Below are 14,267 nucleotides of genomic sequence, written 5' to 3'. Positions count from 1 at the left end.
ACCCATCATCTCTTTAATAGAAGTATTAATGGTAGTGGTTGTTGAAATGAGATTCTCCCCCATCCAAAATGATATTGTTTCCTTTTTATAAGAATGGTAATTGTTGTTACATATGGTAACCAGATAATTTTTTATTATTCCATACAGATAGAGGGGAAGGATAAATCCCTTACCCTCATCTTATGCCTCAGTTGACTTTTGAGTTGCCTATTATTTTTATCCTCATCAAACTATATTGCCAAATTTTTTATTATTATATCATATAAATGTCATAATTAAATATTAGAGTTAGTCACGTCAGTCTAATCGCTAACATAACTAACAAAAAATTGTGACGTGACCAGTAAAAAAATATGCTTGTACATAGCCATCTGATCATATAACCATAGATATCCTTAGGACAACATAAACAACACTAAAATGTTGTCATTTTTTCATTTTTTCTTTCATAGTAGAAGAAAAGGCTATTTAATGGCTTGTATCTTGAACCCATAATGCCAAGAATACTTATTTTAAATATTTTAAAAAGTAGAAAACTTGTTGATCATGGCGCAAGATAGAATTGAGGATAATCTTAAGCTTTCAATTTTTTCCCAATTAATATTCATACAACTACAGAATTCTATATATATATATATTGTATATTAAAATTTTCTACCTTAATAAAAAATTGAAGTTGAAGTTTATACTGACCATCACCAAAGCCATGGTTAAGGTTGTCCTCATCAAAAGCTGAAACTGTCCTTCCAATGATTAATATTGCTTTCAATTTTTTCCCAATAGATAATATCCAAGGTGGTGTAGACCTTTTTGATTGAAAGATCGGCCACCGGTCCATTCGTTGCTTTTTGGTGAAATCAATGCCAGCAATGAGATTGGAAGATTCCAAACCAGCTTGCCAGAGCTCTAGTCACCTAAAATGTATCGCTAAAATTCAGCACTAAATTCTCAAGGCTAAGGTTAAACATTTACTCTCTCACTCTCTATTTAAATGTTGCTCAAAGGGAATAATAATTTTTAAGAGAATATGTAAGACATGCATTGTCTCCTTGAAAAGTTTGTAACTTGCCATTTTAAATTTTGAATATTTAAATTTAAAATACTATATACTAAAACTACACTTCCTCTCGTCAGTTTAGGACCAAGATGATCTCCTCCTCTCGAGGAATAGGCGAGATTGGTTCAAATCGAATATCCATTTCTCATGATTGGTCACTTAGCAGCTAATTAGCTCAGTAAAATCTAGCTTCTAGAAGTGAACCTTTGCTTTGCTTGAAAATGCCCGGGAAGAAGCAAGAAACTGAACTAACCAGATGGATAAGGGGCTTTCAAAGCTTTCTCTTACACTCCTAACTCTTTCATCCCATAATCTCTTCACTACCTTGGAATTACTTGCCACTTACCAACAACAGGGAGAGAGAGAAAGGGAAATCACAATAGTTCCATCTCACCTCGACCCTGAAACCAAGATAGATGAGACTCTTTGGCGTCAACATGGAACCCTTGTTGAACTATCTTATTTATCGGGTCCTTGGCGATGGACTAATTTTTTGACAGGCGTTCTTCCTTGTCCAACTTCAAAGCAAAATCAGTGAGTGAATCAAGCAAAGAAGCTGGTCAAGTTTCATGCAAGTTTCTTCGTATACAGGTTGTTGCTCATGTCTCGTTGCTTGCTCCTGTCAGCGAGGAGCTTTTCCTTCCGGCTTTTGTCTCTCTTCGATCGACTTTTGATCATTCTTTCTCACTTCACTGCTACTTGGCTCAGCAACTCTGCTTATCAATCATTCTGTTCTCCCTGACCCATTTGTAGAATCAATTACCTGTGACTCGTTTGCTCCCTATTTCTTTTAAATGATCCAATGCACAAAGCTGGTGCTTACGCGTCAACCAGTCCAGTCGATCCGATCTCTAGCCAGCATGAGCCCCGCGATCCGCCCTAATTCATGCAAAAGCCCCGCCGTCACTCGCTAGCGGTCCCCTTTCCCTCCGTTCCTTGACATTGATAGGTGCGGATGCTAATATAGCTTCCTATCAAAGAAGGATGAACTTGGTGCCAGTTCCGAGTTAACTACGCCAATAGATACACATCCAACTAAACTACTTCTATTGCTATTCTCGTTCATTTTAAGTCCCGTTCACGCCCTATGTCTATGTAAGAGAATCCTTCTAGGCTTGCGTTGATGTAATAGTCTAAGTACCCTGGGTAGAGAGTCAACCCAGCTTCTAATTCCATGGGAACTATAGGCTGAGCTCTTCCCTTCTGAGGTTTCTGCAAGATCCCGAGCCTATTCGAGCGCAACCCTAAACCAAACATTGCTTCTATGGCTGTGGTTACAAGGGCACAAACCGCCAGAAATACTTCTTTTGGGTCCAATCCCTTTAGATCATTCAAGATTCGTTTTTCCATAAGCAACTAGGTCAGTAAGAAGACCCGGCAAATTCCACCCTTCCAATGTATCGACCAGGTCTTTTCTTTTGTGTGATCGGCTGCTATGTATGGTTTTTGTCTCTTCTCCCTGGTATGTGTAAACCGCGAGCTGACCTGAGGGAAATGCCTGGTTATATGCCTTTGCTTGCGTTAGGACTCAGTAGATGGAGAGTCCTACAAGGGTTCAAGCTTTCTCTTTACGGAACACGGAACAAGTAAATAACTCTCCATTACTTACCAAAAAAGCCTCTGTTCACCTAGGTTCTTGGCGGTGATGAAGTAGCACCCCAACTTATCTTCCAAAGTGAGATTTCATTTGTTGTTCCGTCCAATAGTCAAACTTCTGAAAGGATTGAAATGCCTTTCTTGATTCAACATGTATGGCCTAAAGGCCTTACGGTGGGACTCTGCCAACAATCTTAGGTTCCATATTGGGGTTGCAGACCATTTGCCATATGCTTCTCATTTGAAATAATAAAATCAAGCTACATCCTACTTCTAAGATAAGATGAGGAACATTAACACAGTACTTATCCTCTAGCTAAAATCAAAAGCCTAAACTTTTCTCAAAAACGAATTGACTTTGCCTTCTCGCGGAAATGTTCCTTTGCCTTCTCGAAGAGCTGGGCTGTTTCGCCCAGGCTTCTCAATTCAACAACGGCTTGATTCATGCGACTCGTGAGACACCCCAATAATGTGGCCGCCCCGGTGTTAGTGTTATAGCCGTTTGGTATTGAAAGAGGATACGCGAAAAGCTATTTTGCATCGGACCTCTCTCTTCCAAACCGGAAGGTAGTTCCTGGTATATGAACATTATAGGCAGGCATATTTCGAGACTTTATTCCCATATCCCGTTTCGCTCAAGCTGGCACAGCAGCCACCTGGCAATATTGGTATAAAAATGCCACTATTCAAAGCATCAATCAAGACAGAGGAAGCATATGCTCCCTAAACATCTTCTTTGGTTGCTTATTCTATTTCTTTCAGTTGTCAGCTCAGCTCCTGTGTTTGCTCTTTTAGGTCCCTCTTTCTCCATCTGCCCAGCTTGCATCTATAGGAACGAAGTCCATGTTCGAGCTCAATAGAAGGGCGGAAAGGAGTTCGCTTCGGAGTTGATGGCTACTAGGCTTGGCTAACTTCCCCGGCCAGATGAAGATGAAAAGCGGAAGAACCAATTACGTACTGCGTTTGCTCTGGATGGTCCTTGTATGCAATGCTTTTTTATTTTTCCTCTTTTTTCGTTGATTGCACGAGCTAGCTCAAGCTTTCAGAAGGATCTATACTCATATGCTGGTATAGAAAAAAAGCAGGCTCCATGTAATTGGGGAGGTTGACCAGAGATTGGTTACTGCTTTGACTCCACACAATTGCTTGCTTGAAAAAACATTGGTAGTAAGGGAGGTGGTCGGAAATTGATGGCAAAACGGCTTCGTTTTCAGCGGACTAGAAAAACAAGAGAGAAAGTGTTTTTACTCATTCTTTCTTTTGGCCTTGCCACTTGATTGTTTTGTACCACAATTCGAAAGACTCTTTTTGGGGTCCCGGGATGGAGTCTACACACGATGTGTGAAGGGGGGAAGATGCAGAAAGAAAGAAACCTCGAATGAAATCAGAGTAGCAGTCTTCACATATGAAGTCCATTCCTCAACTTACGGAGGGTGGCCGCCAGAGAGGAAGCCAAACTGGCCTATTAAGCGCAACTAAGCTAATATGCGCCGTAGGTAAGCTCTATTCCGCCTGGAGCATTGATTCCCCATAACGAATAGGCTAGCTCTATCTCTCAATTACCTATCCTGTGCTCGAGAAGGTCCCTCAGTTCCTCGGCCGCGAGATTGAGTTGTCTTACATGAGACTCGGGATCCCCTGGACTCGGCCCTTCCATGCAGAAGGCCTGGTCAACCAGGGTGATCAGCCCAAGGCCATCTAATATATAAAGGATTATGAAAGAAAAAGTCAGTACGAAAGCCGGATGATAGAACAAAAATAGTGAAAAGTTGACACGCCCCTTCAGAAGATGCAGACAGCAAAAGTAAATGAAAAAGAAAAAAATTATGAGTAGAAATACCATGTGAAAATAAAATCTTGATTTATCTGCTCGCCCATCAAATCAAAAGGTGGCATACCGGAAAAAAGGCAGGTCAGGATTTTCCATCAGGGCACGTCAAGGATGTGGAGGTTTGGAACCAATAGTGAGAGATGTCGCAGCAAAGAGGTTTTGATTTTCATAGTGACTTGTTCCTGAGACAGAGCGGGTCTGAGATCCGCATTAGAACCACAATCCTTAGCCTTATGACATAGGGCATAGCTATCGCTCTTGGATTATGTCATTCAACTAATCCATATGGTGTGCTATCCCAATTCCATAGCGAAACCATCTGCTTCTTCCTATTCCTATGATTAGCCTTTGGCTTCTTCCAGTAGGGTTGGTCTCTTCTCACCGCACAACTCAACTAGTTAGCCAGGGTCTTACTTACCGAGTGAAAAAGCAAAAACACACTCCTTTCATGAAAAAATGCTTTTTTCTGAACGTCTTACTAGTGCAAAATCCTCAAAACCGGGTGCAAAAGCTGTGTCCCATTCGCAATCCAATGATTAATATTGCTTTCAATTTTTTCCCAATAGATAATGTCCAAGGTGGTGTAGACCTTTTTGATTGAAAGATCGACCACCGGTCCATTTGTTGCTTTTTGGTGAAATCAATGCCAGCAATGAGATTGGAAGATTCCAAACCAGCTTGCCAGAGCTCTAGTCACCTAAAATGTATCGCTAAAATTCAGCACTAAATTCTCAAGGCTAAGGTTAAACATTTACTCCCTCACTCTCCATTTAAATGTTGCTCAAAGGGAATAATAATTTTTAAGAGAATATGTAAGACATGCATTGTCTCCTTGAAAAGTTAGTAACTTGCCATTTTAAATTTTGAATATTTAAATTTGAAATTTTAAACTCAAAAGACATATATGAAAAGATGTGAAATATATTGTTTGAAAAAAGAAAGTGGACTATTATTTTGGAACAGACAAAAAAGGAAAGCATGAGACTTATTTTAAAACGGAGGGACTATTATATAAAAAATCATTACAACAATCACTAAAGTAAGACTAGCATCTGATAATGAAATCCAAAAAGATTATGACATATTAATAAATTCAATATAAGAAATTTCCGGTGAATGTTTTCTTGAGAGAATTATTGCTTTCTTCGTGCTGCTTTAGTTTGTTAGAATAGTATAGGATTATCATACATATGGTTACCATATATATATATATATATATATATGGTTTACTTGTTCATCACACATAACCCCTCCAATATAAACCCATCCCTCTTGTATTCATTAATCTAATATACATCTATACAATATATAATTTATCTCTTTTATATCTAATATGGTATTAGAGCCACGCTCTTTATCTTCTTTATTTTTTGATTTATAATTTTTTGGTGTTTCTGTTAGGTGTCCAAATTTGGTCTTTAGCAAGTCCTTTCGCAATTCAGAACATATAGGGCAAAAGTTCAGACTCAGCTCTATTCATTTGACGCACTAACCGATGTGTTATTCTTCTTTTACTTTACGTTGATGATATGATTATCACTGGAGATGATTTGACGGGAATTCAGAAGCTCAAACGGTTTCTTAGTCGTCAGTTCGAGATGAAGGATCTTGGACCCCTTAATTATTTTCTTGGTCTTGAGATCACTACAGCTATAGATGATTACTATCTCACTCTAGAAAAATACATATCAGATCTTCTTTCGAAATCAGGCTTAACTGACAGCAAGATTGTTGATACACCACTTGAGCACAACATAAGATTTAATCTACATGATGGCGAATCTCTTCGAGATGGTACATTGTATCGACAGTTGGTTGGTAGTCTGGTTTATCTCACTGTCACCCGTCTAGACATCTCCCATGTCGTCCACATAGTTAGTCAGTTCATGGCTGCTCCTAGATTTACTCATTTTGTTGCAGTTATTCGCATCCTTTGTTATCTCAAAGGTACTATGTTTTATGGGCTTTACTTTCCTTCTCAATTGTCACTTGTTCTTTGTGTATATTCAGATGCCGACTGGGCAGGAGATCCTACATATCGTCATTCCACCACAGGCTATTGTTTCTTTCTCGGTGATTTACTTATCTCTTGCCCAACAAGAAACAAACTATGGTTGCTCGATCTAGCATAGAAGCTAACTACAGGACACTTGCTGATATTACGTCGGAGCTTCTGTGATTACGTTGGCTCCTTTAGGACATGGGAGTTTCTTCATTCATTTCCTTGTTATGTGTCTTTGATAAATCATTATAACATTTGTTTAAGGGATATAATATGTTAATCTGATGTTAATAAAAGAATATATGAATAATGGAATTGTATGGAATTAACAACTAATACTTTTAGAATACTCATTGCATGATAGTTGGTTTGTGTATATTTGACTATGGAATCATCTTGGCAGTATTGTTGAAACATTAGTTATGGGTTAGAAAGATTATACAAGTAACTGGCATGTGTACGAGTATACATATGTGTGTGGTGAAATGGAATATGTGAAACTGGTTTATTCTGGGAATTTGTTATGTGTTATTATGTATGTATGTGTATATATATATATATATATATATATATATATATATATATATATATCTATGAATCTATGAGAATCTGGTAAAGATCATGGGAAATATGAATGGTGGACCTGCTTATGCATATGTACCGTAATAAATGAGGTTGTGTATTCATGTGAAATAAGAATTGAAGCCATGGTTGAAACTCTTGGAATTAACCAAAATTTTGAAGGAATATAGATTTATTCAGTAAACAGAGTCAAAGCCCCATGTTTTTAATTTGTTTAAATATAGATTTTTGGATCAATTTGAAGTTAGAAAGTTAAGGTTGCTGGTACAATCTGGGTTCATGTGGAAAGGATGGAGATATAATTTTTGGGTTCTTTTTGCAAGGCCTACTCTCAGGCTTGGCTTGTGAGGGAGAGTGTGGGCCACTTCAGGCCCATTTTGACATTAAATTTGACTAGTCAGGTCACCCACCGAGCCCAGCCTGTTGTAACCACACTTGGGTCCAACTGAGCCTAAGTAATATTTTTCATTATTATTATTTTTTTATTTTTAAGTTAGAGAAATTATGAAAAAAATATTATTAATGTTCCAAAAATTATAATATTTTCCATAATAGTATATTTTATCATTTATGACCGGATTGTATTGTAATATTTAGGTCTTGGAAGTTTTTCCAAATTAAAACTCGAAAAAGTATTATTTTCCGCACTAAAATGGAGAACACGGAAAAAGTATAAAGAGTTAGAATCTGAAATTTTGTAAGGACGTATATCTAATGTTAGGGTGTATCTAGAGTTTTTGTACTCTCACTACTTGGGTCTTTAGAGTTCTGTTTATAAATTAAAATTATATTTTGGTGCATTAATTATTATTTTAAATTAATAAATATTAATGCCTTACATAATTCAGCATAATTGGTATCTATTGGATGTGTTTGGATTAGTCGGAGGGGTAGTCCGGGACTGACCCTATGATGACTTTTGGGTATGGTTCGGAACCTGTCTATTTGGGAGTGCACTATCCTTTTTATTCTGGCCATGCGTTTAATGTACCCTTATTTAGTGGATGTGATTTGGGATCATCTGGGAAGTAGACGTACAACCCAGCAACACGTATATTTTAAGTAGACCGGGATTATACGATTCACACCACTTTATTGGAGGGGAGCCCGGAGCTCGTGTGAGATATGTAGATTTAATAAAAGTTAAATGATGGTTATTGAGTTTATAGTTATTAACTAAAGTTATGCATCTTGATTAATTCACTTATTTGAGTTGTTTATATATATGAAAATACAAAGTAAGATTAGCTTGCTGAATGATGATTGTGTTTAGTATTTCTTGCTGAGCTTGTGAGCTCACCCCATTATCATATTTCAGGTACATGTTGAGTACGAACGTGATGAGATCACATGACGGCGATGGATTTTAGATCGTTGCAATTTTATTTGCTTTAGCCTAGATTTTCTCTATTATGATCATTGTAATAAGGATTATGTTATTTTGTGAAACTGTATTTAGTTGGTCTAGAGAACGTGGATTTATTTAAACGATATTATTGTATCTCGGAAGTTTTTACATAATAAATTGTTAAATGGAGTTTCACTTCAATTTATTATTTATTGTGTCTTATTGTTGAGAATTGATGTAAGTTACACTTTAGATTTTTTATACGAGAAAAATGGTTCTTGCGTTAAACTTTGGGGTGTGACAGTATGGAATCAGAGCCTAGGTTAAGAATTACCTGGCTAAAGGAAGTGATAATAGGGATAGAAACATATGAGCAATGCCATATCTATTACAATTTCACTCGGAAGTGTGGCGACATGATGAACGCTGAAAAGTGCGCATTTAAAGCCCTTAAGCTTAAGTATTCTAATACCTTTATCTTTCTTACTTTATCATTTTGTATTGATTTCGTGTTATTTTCATTTTCAGGCACTTATCCCTAAAATAAGCTAACTTAGCCAAATAAGAGCAAAAAGGAAGCAATTCTGAGATGAATCAAAGAAGAGAAGCAAAGTAGAACAAAAGGAAGAAAATGGTGAAAATTCAGCATCTTCGATCGATCTCAGAGAAAAGTTCGATCGATCCAACATGATCGATCTCAGCACTTCAAAGATAGATCCAAGCCTTGATGTCATTTTCAGAGATCCCAAAAGTTCGATCGATCCAACTTCCTTCTATGATCGATCGAACATTTTTGTCCTTGTTAAAATGATTGATCTTATCCAGCTGTACCACCCTACCAACCACTTTTGTCCTTTTCCCAAAAATATCTCCAAAATATCTTAGATTTGTTTTTATCCAAAAATGCGCTGCAAGTTGGATCGATCCAGCCTTAGTTCGATAGATCTTAGCCATGTTCGATCGATCCAAGGTCAAGGTTCGATCAATCGAACTTCCTCAAGTGCGAAAAAGTTAAATTTTCAGCTCACAAAAGTTGTCCTTTATCCAATCATTGGGGAATATTTGCTGTACGACCCCAGCTCATTTTGGGTGTTATTTAACCTATCTATATAAGGATAAGGATTACTTTTTGGGGGAGGATCATCAAGAATATCATTGATTTAGAGGAATTCTTAGTGAGGAAGCAAAGGAGGAGGAGGCTAGAGACACCATTGGAGGTTCTTCATCAACCAAGGAACATATTTCTTCCATGGAGCTTGCCCTTGAGGGTTGGAGGAGCACTACCATGAGTGGCTAGACATCCTCTTGGGGCTAGAGTTAGCCCTAAGCATGCTTTCTACATCTTGATTTTGTGTATTATTGAGGGATTTGTGTTATAATACATGTTTTGACATTTTTGATTTATATAGATCTTGTTTATTCAATGATTTGCATGGTTTAATGCTTCCAATTGATCATTTCATTCTATCCATATGTCTATGTATGTTAGAATTGATGATTCTTGTGTTTGTCTTTAGATTTTGTGTTATTGATGCATGTCTATGTGTATTGATGCTATAGATCTAGAGATTGTCAAGACATAAGTGCTTAATGGAATGCTCTTATCATTTGCTTGATGGTTCATACTTATTTCTTGATGGATTGTGCCTCTTCCTTAGTTTAATTAGTTTCATTTCATGCTAGTAGCTTAATTATAGTGTAGTTGTAGTGTAGTTGTTAGATGGGAGGACAATCCATGCTTGTTGTTTGATGTTCCATACTTTTGAATGCAAGTAGCATATGTCTCTAACCTTGTGGTATGTTTGGATTGTGAGCTTAAAGAAAGGATTAATGGCTTACTTTGATATATTGTGTTTTTCACCATGTTACTTAGATAATATATACTTAATTGGTCATCCTTGTTAATTGAATCAACCAAACACACACATACACACACACACACACCCCAATATTGTAACACATGCTTCCCTCATTAATCATTTGTTAAGGGTGTAGAAAAGCTATGTTTAGTGGTGATCTCTAAACTCCAAGATTCTTCTCTCTCTTACTTACTCTCTATTGCATTCTATTGTTTTTACTTTAAGTTTAAATTGTTCTCTTGCTTGAATCAACCAACCAACCTTTGTTTGATCATTCGACCTACTAGCCCTAATCTTGATTTCACAACAAAATACGACATCAATCCCTTGGGACGATCCCTACTTGCCCTATCTATATTTTTAGTAAAGGTAGTAGTGGCTTTTATAAATGTAAAACTTGGCCCTGCCTAAATCATACACTCTTAAGCTTATGGTAGCGCGACGACCATAGTTTTTGGCACCGTTGTCGGGGATTGATTGATTGGCAACGTCGTATTTGTGAAGTCAATTAGGATTAGTACTCTTTTGATCGTGTCTTTACTTTGTTTTTATTTTCTTTTGGTTACTTATTATGTTTGTTCTTGTTTGACAAGGTGCATTGAGTTAGAAGGTGAGCAAAGAAACTACAGAGCAAGAAGCTAAGCAAAGAAAGGGAGAAAGCTAAAATCATAAAAAAAATTTGCTAAGCTAAAAAGCTAAAAATTTGGAGTTGAAGTGCTAAAGGACCTTTGTGAGCTTTTCTTTACTCAATCCCTTAGTTAAATCGTCGGCCCGCGTGGAGGCTTATTTTTTAATTCTTAGATAAATGGTGAGCCCACGTGAATACATTTTTATTATTCTTTGCATATTATTCATTGACATGTGGAGGAAGTTTGTTGTTGATTGAAGTGTTTATTCATTACTTGTTGCTTGTTGTGTTTTGCATTGTGCATGCATGGTCGTCGATCATTAAGACCTACTCTTATCCCTTTTAATTTCCATCTTGAATCCGTAATTTGCAATCCTAGGGGAAGAGGTAGTTCAAGTTCATCCATTTCATCAATGGAAGTGCATAATGAAGAGCATGTGGAGGACCTTGGTCACATAGACCAACAAGGTATCCTTCATCCCAATGTGCATCATGAAAACATGCAAGTACCATTAGGCATGCCAATGCCTTTCATTCATCAACCACAACAACAAGGCCAAGTTCCATTGGGAATGCCAAGGCCAATGTATGTTCCACAACCTCTCATTATTTAAGGAAATCAAAATCAAGGTGCCTATGTTGTACCTCAAGTTGCTAATCCACCTCTTGCATTAAGAGATCACTATGTGCCTAATGAATACAATGCACCCACATGCATTCAATTGACACCATTTAGAGCACACTATTATGAAATCAAGCCACAAACCATTCAAATGCTTTCTAACTATCACGGACTTCCAAGTGAAGAAGCCTACAAGCATTTGGATGAGTTTCTTGAAGTTTATTCAATTGTAAGATATACGGACATGCCAGAAGAAGTTTTAAGGCTTAAACTTTTTCCATTCACCCTCAAAGACAAGGCAAAATATTGGTTTAACAATCTTAGGCCTTTTTCAATCATTTCTTAGGCAGAAATGCAACAAGAGTTTTTGAAGAAGTACTATCCGGTTTCTAAGACCAATGCCATGAGAACTTCAATTAGAGAATTCATATATGGGGATGGGGAAACGTTTCATGGGGCATGGGAACGCTTCAATGAATTGCTTAGGAAGTGTCCACATCATGACATGCCAAAATGACAATTAGTTCAATACTTCTTTGAGAGCTTATCAGACAATTATAAGGGCATGGTTGATGCTTCCATGGGTAGCTCATACATTGATAGGCATGAGGATGATGTGTGGCGTCTTTATGAGAGCATGAGTGAAAACTCTTTGCATAGAACATTATCATCAAAGAATGGTAAAAATTCCCAAGGTAGGAAGAGTGTTGGCTTACTTTAAGTCGACCATTCTAATGAGATAGCCGCCGAAATGAAATCTTTATCTCAAAGGTTTGATCAATTCTTAATCAACCAAAACTCGGTGAGCCAAGTATCTTCCTTCCCTAACCATTCTCATCATACATCAAATGAATCTTGTATGACTTGTTCTAGTGTTCTTCATTCTACTTCCCATTGTCCCCATGGACATGTGTAAAATGAACATAATGAACAAGTTAATGCAACTTTTGTGAACGAAGGGAGTAATCCTTACGGCAATCATTACAATGCTAGTTGGAGAAATCACCCGAATTTTTCTTGGAAAAACCAAGGGGAAGGCTCAAACCCTTCCCAAGGCGGTTTTCAAGGGAAATACATCCCACCTCCACTACAAGGCCAAGGATCCCAAGGTTATAGACCATATCAATCACAAGGGAACCAATTTTCTAATTCTCATTTTCCCAACCAATCATATTCCTAAGGAAATGCTAGAAGTCCCACATTTGAAGAGAAAGTTTTGAATGCTTTGGGCACTCTTGAGGCCAATACTCAATTGTTACATTCTCATTCTTAATCCATTGCAAAGCTAGAAACCCAAGTAGGGCAAATAGCTAGCACTTTAAATGCAAGAAAGAAAGGAAAAATGCCTATGAATGCCCCACCAAAGCAACAATGTGTTGTGGAAACCCATTCCTCATTGGAAAGGCACACAATAGAGCATGTCAATGCGGTGACCACCTTGAGAAGTGGTAGGATTATGGATAACCAAGTGAGTACATCCAATGAAGAGAGTGAACCGGTGCAACCACAAGTTGACACCCGTCCCGTTTCATATTCTATTCCTCCTTCATTGCATATACATGATCTTGCAAATGAGAAAATTTCAAAATGTGATTTGAAAAATGAGTTTGAACAAGACTTGAAAAATGATTTTAAAACTTCTTGTGTTGAAGAGACTTCAAAGAAAAATTCTAAAAAGGTTTTTGAACCAAAAGCTCCATTTCCGGATGCCTTAAAAGGATCCCTTTCAAATGACAAGTAAAAGGCCAAAGCAAATGAAATCATGAAAATGTTTAGGCAAGTGAAAGTGAACCTTACACTTTTGGATGCAATCAAGAAAATTCCAGCTTATGCCAAGTTTTTAAAAGATCTTTGCACCCAAAAGAGGAAGAACAAAAGCCAAGCACCTAGAAAAGTGGTCTTAACCTAGCAAGTGAGCTCAATTTTGCAGCATAACACTCTCCCAAAGTTTAAGGACCCCGGTTCACCTACCACTTCATGTATCATTAGTGACCATGTCATTAATCGGGCTCTCCTTAACTTAGGAGCAAGTGTTAATGTTCTTCCATACTCGGTATATGTTAAATTGGGCCTAGGAGAATTGAACCCGACGTCGGTAGTTTTGCAACTTGCCGACCGATCCATTAAGAAGCCTAGGGGTATCATTGAGGATGTTTTGATTAAAATTGATAAATTCTTCTTTCCCGTTGATTTCATTGTCATTGACACGGAACCGGTCCCCAATCCTAAGAGTCAAATTCCCGTTATCCTTGGCCGACCTTTCTTGGTAACTGCGAATGCCAACATCAATTGTAGGACGGGGATAATGAAGATCTCATTTGGCCACATGAAGGTTAAGTTGAATATTTTCAATCCAACCCCTAATTCATTTGACAAGTATGAAGGAGAAGTGGATGTTGTAGAAAAATGTCATGATCTTAATTGTGAAAGAATAGAGCTTTTGTGTAAGACCAAGATCTCAAATAGTCCATCTTCAACCCTGCATTCTAAAAATGTTGTTTCAAATTCTTGCTATGAAAGGGCATAGAAGCCCAAAGATTGCATTGACAAAGGACCAAAAGCTTCTTGTGAGCTTAATCCAACAAGTTCTTTAAAGAACCATTTGTTGGGTGAAGTTCAAAGCATCTGTCACCCTGTAAAGGAGGGGATGCATTACAAGATGTTTGATCCAGGCTAAAAGAGCCCAACGTTTTGCTAGAGACGTTAAAGACTAGCAAAAGCATTTCGTAGGGTGTCAAAACC

This window comes from Cornus florida, unplaced genomic scaffold, assembly GCF_030987335.1.
Source record: "Cornus florida cultivar Cherokee Brave unplaced genomic scaffold, ASM3098733v1 CherokeeBrave_3.0.0_Hap2_Chr03, whole genome shotgun sequence".
In the NCBI taxonomy this organism is placed as follows: Eukaryota; Viridiplantae; Streptophyta; class Magnoliopsida; order Cornales; family Cornaceae; genus Cornus; species Cornus florida.
Note: the sequence above shows the minus strand (reverse complement) of the source record.